Genomic DNA, 15,083 nt, shown 5'->3' with positions numbered 1-15,083 from the left:
GCATTCTGTTTTTTAAAAATTAATTTGTATGAAATAGAGATGGTCTCTATTTAATAAACATTAAACATAGAGTCTCATTATGCTGCCCAGGCTGATCATGAGCTCCCAGCCTTAAGCAATCCTCCTGCCTTGGCCTCCCAGAGCACTGGGATTACAGGTGTGAGCCACCACATCTGGCCTGATCTGCTGTCACTCTAGATTACATTTGTCTCTTCTACAGTTAGATAGAAATCTAGGCCGGGCGCGGTGGCTCAAGCCTGTAATCCCAGCACTTTGGGAGGCCGAGACGGGCGGATCACGAGGTCAGGAGATCGAGACCATCCTGGCTAACCCGGTGAAACCCCGTCTCTACTAAAAAATACAAAAAAAACTAGCCGGGCGAGGTGGCAGGCGCCTGTAGTCCCAGCTACTCGGGAGGCTGAGTCAGGAGAATGGCGTAAACCCGGGAGGCGGAGCTTGCAGTGAGCTGAGATCCGGCCACTGCACTCCAGCCCGGGCGACAGAGCGAGACTCCGTCTCAAAAAAATAAATAAATAAAATAAATAAATAAATAAAATAAAAAATTAAAAAAAAAAGAAATCTAATCATGTAGCATTTATTATTTTGTATCTTGCTTTTTTTTGCTCAATGTGTATTTTTTTTCAGACGGAGTCTTGCTATAGTGCCCAGGCTGGAGTGCAGGGGCACCACCTCGGCTTACTGAAACCTCTACCTCCTGGACTCAAGTGATTCTCCTGCCTCAGACTCCCAAGTTGCTGGGATTACAGGCACATGTCACCACATCCAGGTAATTTTTGTAGTTTTAGTAGAGACAGGGTTCACCATGCTGGCAAGGCTGGTCTAGAACTCCTGACCTCAAGTGATCTGCCCACCTTGGCCTCCCAAAGTGCTGGGATTACAGGCATGAGCCACCATGCCCGGCCAATTTTTGTATTTTTTTGCAGAGATGGGATTTCATCATGTTGCCTAGACTGGTCTCGAACTCCTGGGCTCAACAATCTGCCCACCTTGACCTCTCAAAGAGGCACTTTCTTTTTTTCTTTTCTTTACTTTTTTTTTTTTTTTTTTTTTTTGAGACAGAGTTTTGCTCTTGTTGCCTAGGCTGGAGTGCAGTGGCACGATCTCGGCTCACTGCAACCTCCACCTCCCAGGTTCAAGTGATACTCCTGCCTCAGCCTCCTGAGTAGCTGGGATTACAGGCATCTGCCACCATGCCCAGCTAATTTTTTGTATTTTTAGTAGAGATGGGGTTTCACCATGTTGGCCAGGCTGGTCTTGAACTCCTGACCTCGGGGATCCACCCGCCTCGGCCTCCCAAAATGCTGGAATTACAGGCGTGAGCCACCGCACTTGGCCCCACTTTCTTTTTTTTTCTAAACAGCTTCATAATTTACATACGACTGGCCAGGCAAAGTGCCTCATGCTTGTAATCCTAGCACTTTGGGACTTGAGACCAGCCTGACCAACATGGCGAAACCCCGTCTCTACTAAAAGTAGAAAAATTAGCCAGGCGTGGTGGTGGGTGCCTGTAGTCCCAGCTACTAGGGAGGCTGAGGCAGGAGAATCACTTGAACTTGGGAAGCAAGGCTGCAGAGAGCCGAGATCATGCCACTGCACTCCAGCCTGGGAGACAGAGCAAGACTCCGTCTCAAAAAAAAAAAAAAAATTCACACCATACCATCCACCCATTTAAAGTGTATAATTCCGTAGTTTTAGTATTTTCACAGATGTTTGCAACTATCATCACTTCAGTTTTATTTTTTTTTTGTCCCATAAAGTTTTGGAAAATTGGACCCTTGAAATATTATGGAATAACTCTAGAAATCAGATTCTCTCCCCCTCCAGGCTGCATTGTGTTGCTGCTGTCTATTCTTGTTTTTCTTCTGAACTAATTCTGTGTGTTCTTTGTCATGTGCAGCCACTGAAGTCCACTGGGATAGCTTAGTGGTCAGCTAATGAATGGATTGAGATTTCCTTAAGTATTTGGAAACCATAACTCTCCCAGTCTTTGCTGGTCTTTACTGTGGGTTTTTGGAGCACACCTTCAAACTCAGCCAGGCAACTGACAATCCCACCTTAGCCTTCACATCCTGCTTGCACAGAGCATCAGGGTTCCCCATTGAGAGCCCTCCTGTTGTAAATAAAGGAGCTGGGGAGACCAAATTATTGTGTGGGAAGTTTGCTTAGCAAAATGGTAGACATGCCTAACTGATCCCCTTTCTCCCCTTCTATCTTATTAACAGTCCCCCTATGTTATTGGGGACAGAATTGTGCCCAGACAAGAAAATGATATTTCCCAGCCTCCCTTGCAGCTGAGTGGGGATAACCATTGAGATGTAAGTGAAAGTTGATGGATGGGGTTGCTAGGAAAGGCCTTTTGCGCCTGGCCTTTCTCTTACTTCCTGTTTCAAATGTGGGTGTGATGGTAGACTTCCAGCAACCATTTTGTGATCTTAAGGATGGAAGCCATGTCCTGTCGGTGAAAATGTACAAAGATAGAAAGAACCAACCTGAGCCTATTGAGACTTTTCTCTGGACTTTTATGTGAAAGAGAAGTAAATATCTATCTTTTTTAAACCACTTAATTGATTTTCTGTTTTATGAGCCACACCTAATCCTAGCTAGTATAGCAAGCACAAAATTAGAGTTGAGGAAGAAGAATAGCCCAGAGCAACAGTTCATGCAGGCTGGGCCACATATCCAGAGCTCTTGCCATTCTCCAGAGGCCATCTGTGGTAGGCAGCCACAAAGATGGCCCCAAATGGCCAGGCACGATGGCTCACACCTGTAATCCCAGCACTTTGGGAAGCTGAGGCAGGTGGATCACTTGAGGTCGGGAGTTCAAGACCAGCCTAGCCAACATGGTAAAACCCCATCTCTACCAAAACTGTGGTCCCAGCTACTCAGGAGGCTGAGGCAAGAGAATCTCTTGAACCCAGGGGGTGGAGGTTGCAATGAGCCGAGATTTTGCCACTACACTCCAGCCTGGCGACAGAGCAAGACTCCGTCTTTATTTTTTTTTATTTTTATGCTCTGTCGCCCGGGCTGGAGTGCAGAGGCCGGATCTCAGCTCACTGCAAGCTCCGCCTCCCCGGGTTTACGCCATTCTCCTGCCTCAGCCTCCGGAGTAGCTGGGACTACAGGCGCCCGCCACCTCGCCCGGCTAGTTTTTTTTGTATTTTTTTAGTAGAGACAGGGTTTCACCGTGTTAGCCAGGATGGTCTCGATCTCCTGACCTCGTGATCCGCCTGTCTCGGCCTCCCAAAGTGCTGGGATTACAGGCTTGAGCCACCGCGCCCGGCGACTCCGTCTTTTTTTTTTTTTTTTTTTTTTTGAGACTGAGTCTGGCTCTGTCGCCCAGGCTGGAGTGCGGTGGCCGGATCTCAGCTCACTGCAAGCTCCGCCTCCCGGATTCACGCCATTCTCCTGCCTCAGCCTCCCGAGTAGCTGGGACCACAGGCGCCCGCCACTTCACCCGGCTAGTTTTTTGTATTTTTTAGTAGAGACGGAGTTTCACCGTGTTAGCCAGGATGGTCTCGATCTCCTGACCTCGTGATCCGCCCGTCTCGGCCTCCCAAAGTGCTGGGATTACAGGCTTGAGCCACCGCGCCCGGCCAGCGACTCCGTCTTTTAAAAAAAAAAAAAAAAAAAGCCCCAAATGATCCTCACATCTCGGTGTTCACTAGTTCAGTAGGCTGACCTGTGTAATCAATAGGATACTGCAGAAGCGTGACAGTGTGACTTCTGAAGGTAGCCCATTACAGACATTGCAGTTTGTTTACACTATAAACCAAAGTGTCTGAGACAGGTCTCAATCAATTTAGAAGTTTACTTTGCCAAGGTTAAGGACATGCCCGGAAGAAATAAACATGAGTCACAGAAACAGTTAGTGGTCTGTGCCTTTCTCCAAAGATGATTTTGAGAGCTTCGGTATTCAAAGGGGAAAAGCAAGCTGGAGGAGAAAGAGGGAGGGTATGGTCACATTACTGAATCCACATCTTGCAAGAGAAAAGGAGCAAGTAGAGGAACAGTCAATTATGTATTCAACTCGCACTCAGTAATCACCACTTTCCATAAGATAAGGTAAACATAGCTACCTGTGGAGGTATTTAACCTTTTATCTGTAGCTATCTGCTTAGGAATAAAAGGAAAGGCAGCTTCTTGCATGACTCAGCTTTCAGCTTCTTTTTTTTTTTTTTTTTTTTTTTTTGGCAGAGTGAATTGAGGTCCCAATAAGTTTTTATTTTCCTTTCACATCATCTTGCTCTCTCTCGAATCACTTGTTCTGGGGAGAGCCAGCTGCCACGCTGTGAAAATACTTGAGCAGCCCTATAGAGAGCCCCATGTGGTGAGGAACTGAGGAATCCTCCCACTTCAGCCTACCGAATAGCTGGGACTACAGGTGTATGCCACTACCCCTAGTTAATTGTTGTTTGTTTTTATTTTTGTTTGAGTCTTGCTCTGTCCCCCAGGCTGGAGTGCAGTGGTGATATCTCAGCTCCCTGCAACCTCCGCCTCCTGGGTTTAAGCAATTCTCCTGCCTCAGCCTCCCGAGTAGCACCACCACACCCAGCTAATTTTTTTATATTTAAAAATATATTTATATTAGAAACTCCTGACCTCAAGTGATCCGACCACCTCAGCCTCCCAAAGTACTGGCATTACAGGTGTGAGCCACCTCGCCTGGCCTAATTTTTGTATTTTTAGTAGAGACGAGGTGGGGTTTCACTGTGTTGGCCAGGCTGGTCTTGAACTCCTGGCTTCAAGTGATCTGCCCACCTCAGCCTCCCAGAGTACTGGGATTACAGGTGCGAGCCACCCAGCCTGACCCCCAGGCTGATCTTGAACTCGTGGGCTCAAGCAATCTACTGGCCTCAGCCTCCCAAAGTGCTAGCATTACAGGTGTGAGCTACCACACCCTGCTAGATTTTTTTTTTTTTTTTTTTTTTTTTTTTTGAGACAAAGTCTCGCTCCTGTCACCCAGGCTGGAGTGCAATGGCGTGATCTTGGCTCACTGCAACCTCAGCCTCCCAGGTTCAAATGATTCTCCTGCCTCAGCCTCCCAAGTAGCAGGGATTACAGGCGCCTGCCACCACACCCAGCTAATTTTTTGTATTTTTTAGTAGAAATGGGGTTTCACCATGTTAGCCAGACTGGTCTTGAACTCCTGACCTCAGCCAATCTGCCCACCTCAGCCTCCCAAAGTGCTGGGATTACAGGTGTGAGCCACCTCGCCCGGCCACCCTGCTAGATTTTTTAAAAGTTTTGTAGAGTTGGGGTCTCACCACATTGCCTAGGCTGGTCTCGAATTCCTGGCTTCAAGCCATCCTCCTGCCTTGGCCTCCCAAAGTACTGGGATTACACATGTGAGCCACCATGCCTGGCCTACAGTTAACAGCCAGCCCCAGCTTGTCAGCCATGTGAGTCAGCCATCTTGGAAGTGGGTCCTCCAGCCCAAGTCAAGTCTTCAAGACTGCAGCCCAGGCATGACTGCAACCTCTAGAGAGACCCTGACAGCTGTGCCCATATTCCTGGCCCACAGACCCTGTGATAATAAGTATTTATTGTTGCTTTAAGCTGCTAAGTTTGGTTACACAGCCATAGATAAATAATACACCACCACATGGGGACCCTTTGGCCAGGCTTCTCTCTTGCCCATGACGGGTGGAACGCTCTCAGCTTCCTGCTCTTGGGCCAGTGGGCTCTGTTATAGTCATTTTATCTGAATTTTATGCAAATTCAGTATTTATTTATTTATTGAGATGGAGTTTCACTCAGGCTTGAGTGCAAAGGCGCCATCTTGGCTCACTGCAACCTCCACCTCCTGGGTTTGAGCGATTCTCCTGACTCAGCCTCCCAAGTAGCTGGGATTATAGGCGCACACCACTGCACCCGGCTAATTTTTTGGTTTTGTTTTTTGTTTTTTTTTGTATATGTTTTTTTGAGACAGTCTCACTCTGTTGCCCAGGCTGGAGTGCAATGGTGTGATCTTGGCTCACTGCAACCTCTGCCTCCCGTGTTCAAGTGATTCTCCTGCCTCAGCTTCCTGAGCAGCTGGGATTACAGGTGCCTGCCACCACGCCCAGCTAATTTTTGTATTTTTAGTAGAGTTGAGTTTTCACCATGCTGGCCAGGCTAATCTCAAACTCCCAACCTTAGGCGATCCGCCTGCCTCGGCCTCCCAAAATGCTGGGATTACAGGCGTGAGCCACCGCGCCCAGCCAATTTTTTGTATTTTTAGTAGAGAGAGGGTTTTGCCACGTTGGCCAGGCTGGTCTCGAACTCCTGACCTCAGGTGATCCACCCACTTCTGCCTCCCAAAGTGCTGGGATTACAGGCCTGGGCCAAATTCAGTATTTATGTAATATCCAATTTTTTTTTTTTTTTTTTGAGATGAAGTTTCACTCTTGTTGCCCAGGCTGGAGTGCAATGGCACCATCTTGGCTCACCACAACCTCCGCCTCCCAGGTTCAAGCGATTCTCCTGCCTCAGCCTCCCTAGTAGCTGGGATTACAGGCATGTGCCACCATGCCCGGCTAATTTTGTATTTTTAGTAGAGACAGGGTTTCACTGTGTTAACCAGGATGGTCTCAGTCTCCTGACCTCATGATCCGCCCACCTCTGCCTCCCAAAGTGTTGGGATTACAGGCGTGAGCCACCACGCCCGGCTGCCTCTTTCTTAATGGTAGGTGGTATGGCCTGTCTTTCACTTTGGCAGTGACACCCCACCTTTTTTGAGGTGGTAGGAATGTCTGTAGGTGAATAGTGAATTCAGTTTTGTTTTTTTTGTTTTTTTTTTGTTTTTTTTTTTGTTTTTTTTTTTTTTGAGACGGAGTCTCGCTCTGTCACCCAGGCTGGAGTGCAGTGGCCGGATCTCAGCTCACTGCAAGCTCCGCCTCCCGGGTTCACGCCATTCTCCTGCCTCAGCCTCCCGAGTAGCTGGGACTACAGGCGCCCGCCACCTCGCCCGGCTAGTTTTTTTTGTATTTTTTAGTAGAGACGGGGTTTCACTGTGTTACCCAGGATGGTCTCGATCTCCTGACCTCGTGATCCGCCCGTCTCGGCCTCCCAAAGTGCTGGGATTACAGGCTTGAGCCACCGCGCCCGGCCGTGAATTCAGTTTTTGAAGAAGCCATCAGAAAGGTGAGGGAAGGGAGGGAGCGGCATTCCAGGCAGAACAGGGCAGAGGCATTGCAGCAGAGCTCAGCAGATTACAAAATAGGAACTGTGGCAGGGCGCGATGGCGCATGCCTGTAATCCCAGCACTTTGGGAGGCTGAGGCAGGAGGATTGCTTGAATCCAGGAGGTTGAGACCAGCCTGAGCAACATGGCAAGACCCACATCTCTACAAAAATTTTTAAAAGTAGCTGGGTATGGTAGCTCACAACCGTAGTCCCAGCTCTTTGGGAGGCTGAGGTGGGAGGATTGCTTGAGCCCAGGAGGTTGAGGCTGCAGTGAGCCATGAACCCACCACTGCATTCCAGCCCGGGTGACAGAGTGAGACCCTGTCTCAAAATAAAAATAAAAATAGGGCCGGGCACGGTGGCTCACACCTGGAATCCTAACACAGGCCAAGGCGGGTGGACCACGAGGTCAGGAGATCAAGACCATCCTGGCTAACACGGTGAAATACAAAAAATTAGCCAGGCGTGGTGGCAGGCGCCTGTAGTCCCAGGTACTCAGGAGGCTGAGGCAGGAGAATAGCTTGATCCTGGGAGGCGGAGGTTACAGTGAGCCGAGATGGTGCCACTGCACTCCAGCCTGGGCAACAGAGCGAGACTCTATCTCAAAAACAAAACCAAAAGAAAGAAAGAAAGAGGCACACCAGCCTGGGCAATATATAGCAAAATCTGTCTCTACAAAAAGTAAAAAATCAGCTGGGTGTGGTGGTGCGTGCCTGTACTCCCAGCTACTGGGGAGGCTGAAGCAGGAAGATTTCTTGAACCCAGGAGGACAAGGCTGCAGTGAGCCGTGTTTGTGCCAGTGTACTCCAGCCTGGGCAACAGAGTGAGACCTTGCCTCAGAAAAAAGGAAGAGGCACTTACTTTTAGGGACCTTTCCATAGATAACTACATCATACACTCTGTGGCCTCAACTTTCTTGGACTGAATGTGTGCTTTATTAAACAGGATTTGTAGCCATTTGCCTTGCTAAGTGATCCACCTGTGTTGACTTTGTCTCCCAACTAGTAAGTGATATTGAGCAAGTTAACTAACATCTTGAAAAATGCCGGGCGCGGTGGCTCAAGCCTGTAATCCCAGCACTTTGGGAGGCCGAGACGGGCGGATCACGAGGTCAGGAGATCGAGACCATCCTGGCTAACACGGTGAAACCCCGTCTCTACTAAAAATACAAAAAAACTAGCCGGGCGAGGTGGCGGGCGTCTGTAGTCCCAGCTACTTGGGAGGCTGAGGCGGGAGAATGGCGTGAACCCGGGAGGTGGAGCTTGCAGTGAGCTGAGATCCGGCCACTGCACTCCAGCCTGGGAGACACAGCGAGACTCCGTCTCAAAAAAAAAAAAAAAAAAAAAAAAAAAAAAAAAAAGGCCGGGCGCGGTGGCTCAAGCCTGTAATCCCAGCACTTTGGGAGGCTGAGACGGGTGGATCACGAGGTCAGGAGATCGAGACTATCCTGGCTAACATGGTGAAACCCCGTCTCTACTAAAAATACAAAAAACTAGCCGGGCGTGGTGGCGGGCGCCTGTAGTCTCAGCTACTTGGGAGGCTGAGGCGGGAGAATGGCGTGAACCCGGGAGGCGCAGCTTGCAGTGAGCCGAGATCACGCCACTGCACTCCAGCCTGGGAGACACAGCGAGACTCCGTCTCAAAAAAAAAAAAAAAAAAAAAAAAAATCTTGAAAAATGAGAATAAGCCAGACACAGTGAAGCAGACCCATAGTCTCAGCTACTCCAGAGGACAAGGCAGAAGAATTGCGGGACCCTGTCTCTAAGAAAATAATAAATGCCGGGCGCCATGGCTCACACCTGTAATTCCAGCACTTTGGGAGACCGAGGCGGGCAGATCACCTGAGGTTGGGAGTTTGAGACCAGCCTGACCAACATGGAGAAACCCCGTCTCTACTAATAATACAAAATTAGCCAGGCATGGTGGCGCATGCCTATAATCCCAGCTACTCGGGAGGCTGATGCAGGAAAATCGCTTGAACCCAGGAGGCGGAGGTTGCGGTGAGCTGAGATCGCGCCATTGCACTCCAGCCTGGGCAACAAGAGCAAAACTCCGTCTCAAAAAAAAAAAAAAGAAAGAAAGAAAATAACAACAACAACAATAATAAAAGTGCTAGGCTGGGTGCAGTGGCTCATGCCTGTAATCCTAGCACTTTGGGAGGCCAAGGCAGGAAGATGGTTTGAGCCCAGGAGTTGGAGACCAGCCTGGGCAACATAGTGAAACCCTCATCTCTGCAAAACATCAAAAATTAGCCAGGTGTGGTGGCACATGCCACCTGTACTCCCAGCTACTCAGTAGGCTAAGGTGGGAGGATCGCTTGAGCCCAGGATGTTGAGGCTGCAGTGAGCCATGATCATGCCACTGCACTCCAGCCTGGGTGACAGAGTGAGACTCTGTCTAAAAAAAAAAGGTAAATAAATAAAAATAAAGCCCTTAGAAAGGTGCCTGGAGACTGGGTGCGGTGGCTCATGCCTGTAATTCCAGCACTTTGGGAGGCCGAAGCAGGTGGATCACCTGAGGTCAGGAGTTCAGGACCAGCCTGGGCAACATGGGGAAACCCCATCTCTACTAAAAATACAAAAATTAGCTGGATGTGCGAGATGTGGTGGCGAGTGCCTGTAATTCCAGCTACTCGGAACGCTAAAGCACGAGAATCACTTGAACCCAGGAGGCGGAGGTTGCAGTGAGCAGAGATCGCACTGCTGCACTCCAGCCTGGGTGACAGAGTGAGGCTCCGTCTCAAAAAAATTAAATTAAAAAAAGGAAGGTGCCTGGAACATAATCAACAGTCAGTACCTTTAAACTGCTGTTGCTGTTATTATGGCTGACGGGAGAATGTTGCAGAAACAGAGTGGGGATTAAATGAGACAAACACCTGCCAATGGCACACCGATTATGACCGCCGGAGAAATAAGGAGGTGATGAGTGTTTGCAGGTGCTCCTGCAACAGGGCTCCATGGCTTTGTTTCAACGCAGAGCGCCGCTGGACTCTCCTCACGACAGATGGAATCACGCTGCCAGGGCAGAGGGGGAAGCCCTCAGAACCGTGCCATGGGTGCCAGGCCACAGGGTGGTGCCCATCCTTGGGTGAGGAAACCGCTCTTCTGCACATGCCTCCCCAGGTGTTTAAAACTCTCTCTCTGGAAGATAAATCAGAGAACGCTTTAGACAGGTTGCACTATGGCTGGAAATAGAAATGCTGGGATCTCTCATTTCAACTTTTCCACAAATGTTAATTTCCTTTTTCTGAAAGGAAAAACACTTGATTCTAATTTTTTTCTAGGCCTGAAATGAGATTTTTCCTCAATTAGAAGATGTGATGTACCGTGTATGTACCATACACTACATGAAAGAAGGGTTGGGAAAATGTAAGCAGGAAACTTTTACTGTAAAAGTAAAAGGAATTACTAAGCAAAAGCCAATCTGAAAAGGCTGCATACTGTATGATTCCAACTATATGACATTCTGGAAAAAGCAAGACTATGGAGAAGGTGAAAAATAATTCAGCGGCTGCCAGGTGTTGTGGGGAGGAGGGATGAATAGGTGGAGCACAGCGGATTTTTAGGGCAGTGAAAATACTCTGTATGACACTGTAATGGTGGATGTGTGGCATTATGCATTAGTCCAAACCCACAGAATGTACCACAGCAAGAGTGAACCCTAATGTCAGCTGTGGTTCCTGGGTGATAATGATATGTCCATGCAGGCTCATCTGGAGGGGGATGCTGCTGGGGGGAGGCTGCGCTTGTGCAGGGGCAGGGGGGAATATGGGAAATCTCTGCACCTTCCTCTCAGTTTTGCTGTGAACCTAAAACTGCTCGAAAAAAAATAAAGTCTATTAAAAAAAAAAGTAAAACGAGAAAGCAAGCTTGGTTTTGAGGGCATATTATTTAGAACTCTGCTGGGTGCAAGTAACAGAAGTTTCTAGCTCACTGAGCCTCAGAAGGACGTTATAGGTCATAGGTGCCTCGGGAACCGGAAAACAGGGATGGTTACAGATGCTGGGAGGATGCTGCAGTGAGGCGGAAGGCATAATCCCTGTAGCCTCTCTCTCCCCAGCTCCCCTGTTTACACAGGATGATCTCTCGCTTTCCATATACACTGTTTTCCCTTTCTCTACCCCAGTCCTAAATTCCTGGGCAAGGGGACGCTGGCGGCCCAGTGCTTGGGGCAGGTGCCTGCTCCCAGCCCCAGCAACTCTGGTCATGGGAGTGGAGGTCAGGGTATGGTTCAATGGAAGCTGCCTGCAGCGGAAACCTGCAAGGAAGTGAATGTGTGTGTTGGGTGGGGCAGCGCGCTTTCAGGGGGGCCTAGTTTTGTAATAGTCGTGCCCCCATCCCCACTCCAGCAGGAATACTGTGTTAGTTTCTGGCTGAACCAGGCCCCACTTTCTGTGCTTGCTGCTGACGCCCGCTTTCCTTTTGATTTAAGGCCATTGCAGGGCTCCGCTTTGGAGCGGGCATTGGAGGAATTCTTTGACCACCAAGCAGCCTCCATGCATCCCTCTTATATAACAGAGCCACCGACAGGCTGTTTGCATTCTGCCTGCTTTCTCTTTTTCCGTTGCAGTAGTTTATTTATTAATTAGTGTGCAAAAAATAAAAAGGAGGTAATAACCTTATTTATGTGCTAGTCCACGTGTTCTGTGTGCTCATTTTTTCTGCAGCCTGGCATCAGGAACCGGAACGTTTGGCCCCAGGAGAGGGGGCCGGGACCCAGGGTGCCAGAATCTTACAGTGCGGAGGCGACAGGCCAACGCAGTTCGTTCCTTTTCCTCCCTCCCTCTCTTCTTCTCCCCGCCATGTTCCTCCCTCCCTCCTCCCTCCTCCCTCCCCCCTCCCTCACCCCCCCTCCCTCCGCGGGTTCTGGGCGTCCTTGGAAGGAAAGGAGAGTGGCCTTGAGGTCGGAGAATTCGCAGCAGTCATGACAAACATAGCTAGGAAGCGGGGACAGGATCCACCGGGAGGTTGAAACTCGGGTTCCAGGCGCCTCTGGTGGCGATCACGGAGGGGGTGCCGCCCGGTCCCACCCCTCACCCCGCAGCCGGGGACCCTCAGCCACCTCCCGGGCGGGCCACCCCGCCGGGGTCTGCTCTGGCCGCTCTCGCCCCGCCTTATTTGCCACGCGCCCCTTCACTTCATGGGTACACGGAGGGCCGCTTCCACAGTGTGGTGTTTAAATCCGCAACGATCACAGCCCAGGGGGGACTCAGCAGGGGACCTGGGCAGGATGGATGCAGGGATTCAACGACGGCCGGGTCCGGCCAAGCCAAGCCTCTGGCCCCTCCTACAGCGGTTTGTAATGGAGGCTGACCCGCCTTTTCCGTGGTTGCAGCAAGGCAGAGCCTTGTCGCCCCTCGCAGCACCCCCACCCCACCAACCCCCATCGTCAAGCAGGCGGGCCCCGGCGTCAGTCTGCACAGTTACCAACCTGAGCAGCCCCGCAGCGCGGCACCCAGCCAGCAGGAGGGAGGGAGGGCCAAGGTGGCTCCCCGGGGAGGCTGGACGTCCTTGCCACCCCGGACTTGGGGACTGGGGGCTTCCGCACTGTTGGAATCCTGCCTGGGGGCGAGAGAGGTTTCTGGATGTAGAGTCAGCTGGGCTCACTCCCTGCCTTTTTTTTCTTCACCTCCTGAGACATCCAGGAAATGTATAGATTTCTACGGCATTCCGGGATGAACTGGAGGGTATTGGGGGAGTCAAAATGGGACCCCGTGGGAAAAACATGTATTTCATTTTCCATATATTATGTAATCCTGTAAATAAAATTAAATACATTTTAAGCTGGGGTGGTGCTTTCTGTAATTGAATGAAAAGCACCTCCAAGGCTTCAACTTCAAGAGAAAAAAAGGAAAAGGAGGAAATTAAAAAAAAAAAAAAGTTAACTAGGGGCCGGGCGCGGTGGCTCACGCCTGTAATCCCAGCACTTTGGGAGACCCAGGCGGGCAGATCACGAGGTCAGGAGATCGAGACGATCCTGGCTAACACGGTGAAACTCCGTCTCTACTAAAAATACAAAAAAAATTAGTCGGGTGTGGTGGCGGGCGCCTGTAGTCCCAGCTACTCAGGAGGCTGAGGCAGGAGAATGGCGTGAACCCCGGAGGCGGAGCTTGCAGTGAGCCGAGATTGCGCCAAGGCACTCCAACCTGGGCGACAGAGCAAGACTCTGTCTCAAAAAAAAAAAAAAAAAAAAAAGGGCAGGGCGCGGTGGCTCAAGCCTGTAATCCCAGCACTTTGGGAGGCGGAGACGGGCGGATCACGAGGTCAGGAGATCAAGACCATCCTGTCCAACACAGCGAAACCCCGTCTCTACTAAAAAGTACAAAAAATTAGTCGGGCGTGGTGACGGGCGCCTGTAGTCCCAGATACTCGGGAGGCTGAGGCAGGAGAATGACCTGAACCCAGGAGACGGAGGTTGCAGTGAGCCGAGATCGCGCCACTGCACTCCAGCCTGGGTGACAGAGCCAGACTCTGTCTCAAAAAAAAAAAAAAAAAAAAAAAGTTAACTAGGTAAAAATTTAAAAACAAAAGGCAACATAAAAAGAAAATGAAATACAAACCATTAGGAAAGGTGTGAAATATCAAGCATGTATATAAAATTTTCTAATGAAATCTTTCTAACCCTCTCTTTTGCTTTTTAAACTTTTTATTATGAGAAATTTCAAACATACATAAAAGTAGATAAGTAGATAACAAATCCTCACCTTCAACAATGACCAATGTAGGCCAGGTGCGGTGGCTCACGCCTGTAATCCCAGCACTTTGGGAGACTGAGGAGGGATTACTTGAGCCCAGGAGTTCGAGACCAGCCTGGGCAACATAGTGAGACCCCCCCCCCATCTCTACAAAACAATTTAAAAATTAGCTGTGCGTGGTGGCACGTGTCTGTAGTCTCACTTACTCAGGAGGCTGAGGTGGGAGGATCAGTTGCGTCCAGGAGGTTGCAGTGAGCTGTGACCTTGCCACTTTGACAAAGCAAGACCATGTCTTTAAAAAAAAAAAAATTAACAATGTAGAGCCAATTTTTTTCACCTATATCCTCACCTACGCTCCCCATTATATATTTTTATTTTTCTTTTTTTCTTTTTTTATTTTTTGAGACGGAGCCTCGCTCTGTCGCCCAGGCTGGAGTGCAGTGGCCGGATTTCAGCTCACTGCAAGCTTCGCCTCCCGGGTTTAGGCCATTCTCCTGCCTCAGCCTCCCGAGTAGCTGGGACTACAGGCGCCCGCCACCTCGCCAGGCTAGTTTTTTTGTATTTTTTAGTAGAGACGGGGTTTCACCGTGTTAGCCAGGATAGTCTCGATCTCCTGACCTCGTGATCCGCCCGTCTCGGCCTCCCAAAGTGCTGGGATTACAGGCTTAAGCCACTGCACCCGGCCATTATATATTTTTATTTAATTAATTTTACTTATTTGGTGTTTTTGTTTGTTTGTTTGTTTTATTTTTTATTTTTTTTGAGACGGAGTTTTGCTCTTGTTGCCCAGGCTGGAGTGCAACGGCATGGTCTTGGCTCACCACAACCTCCGCCTCCCGGGTTCAGGCGATTCTCTTGCCTCAGCCTCCTGAGTAGCTGGGATTACAGGTATGCTCCACCACACCCGGCTAATTTTGTATTTTTAGTAGAGACGGGGTTTCTCCATGTTGATCAGGCTGGTCTCAAACTCCCGACCTCAGGTGATCCACCCGCCTCAGCCTCCCAAAGTGCTGAGATTACAGGTGTGAGCCACCACTCCTGGCATATTTTTATTTTTTAATGATAAGATAAACTGAGCTTGTGCTTTAGTTAGGCTTGGCTGTGTAACAAGCCACTACAAAACTTAGTGGCCCAAAGCAACAATAGTTTACTATTTCTTACTATTCCAGTGATTGGATTGGGCAGTTCCTCTGCCAGTTTTGACT

The 15,083-nt window shown here is 49.5% G+C and overlaps 1 long non-coding RNA gene across 1 annotated transcript; it reads right to left on the bottom strand.

Annotated features, from left to right (window-relative positions):
- Window positions 1–3,821: 3,821 nt before the first annotated feature.
- Window positions 3,822–12,837, bottom strand: LOC135969070 (uncharacterized). Its single transcript, XR_010584143.1, has 3 exons — window positions 12,615–12,837; window positions 10,060–10,324; window positions 3,822–3,952 (listed from the first exon to the last, which is right to left on the bottom strand). It is a non-coding gene; the product is annotated as an uncharacterized lncRNA (long non-coding RNA).
- Between the last annotated feature and the right edge of the window lie 2,246 nt (window positions 12,838–15,083).

This window comes from Macaca fascicularis, chromosome X (assembly GCF_037993035.2).
Source record: "Macaca fascicularis isolate 582-1 chromosome X, T2T-MFA8v1.1".
Lineage (NCBI taxonomy): Eukaryota > Metazoa > Chordata > Mammalia > Primates > Cercopithecidae > Macaca > Macaca fascicularis.
Note: the sequence above shows the minus strand (reverse complement) of the source record. Positions and strands in the feature narration are given on the sequence as shown.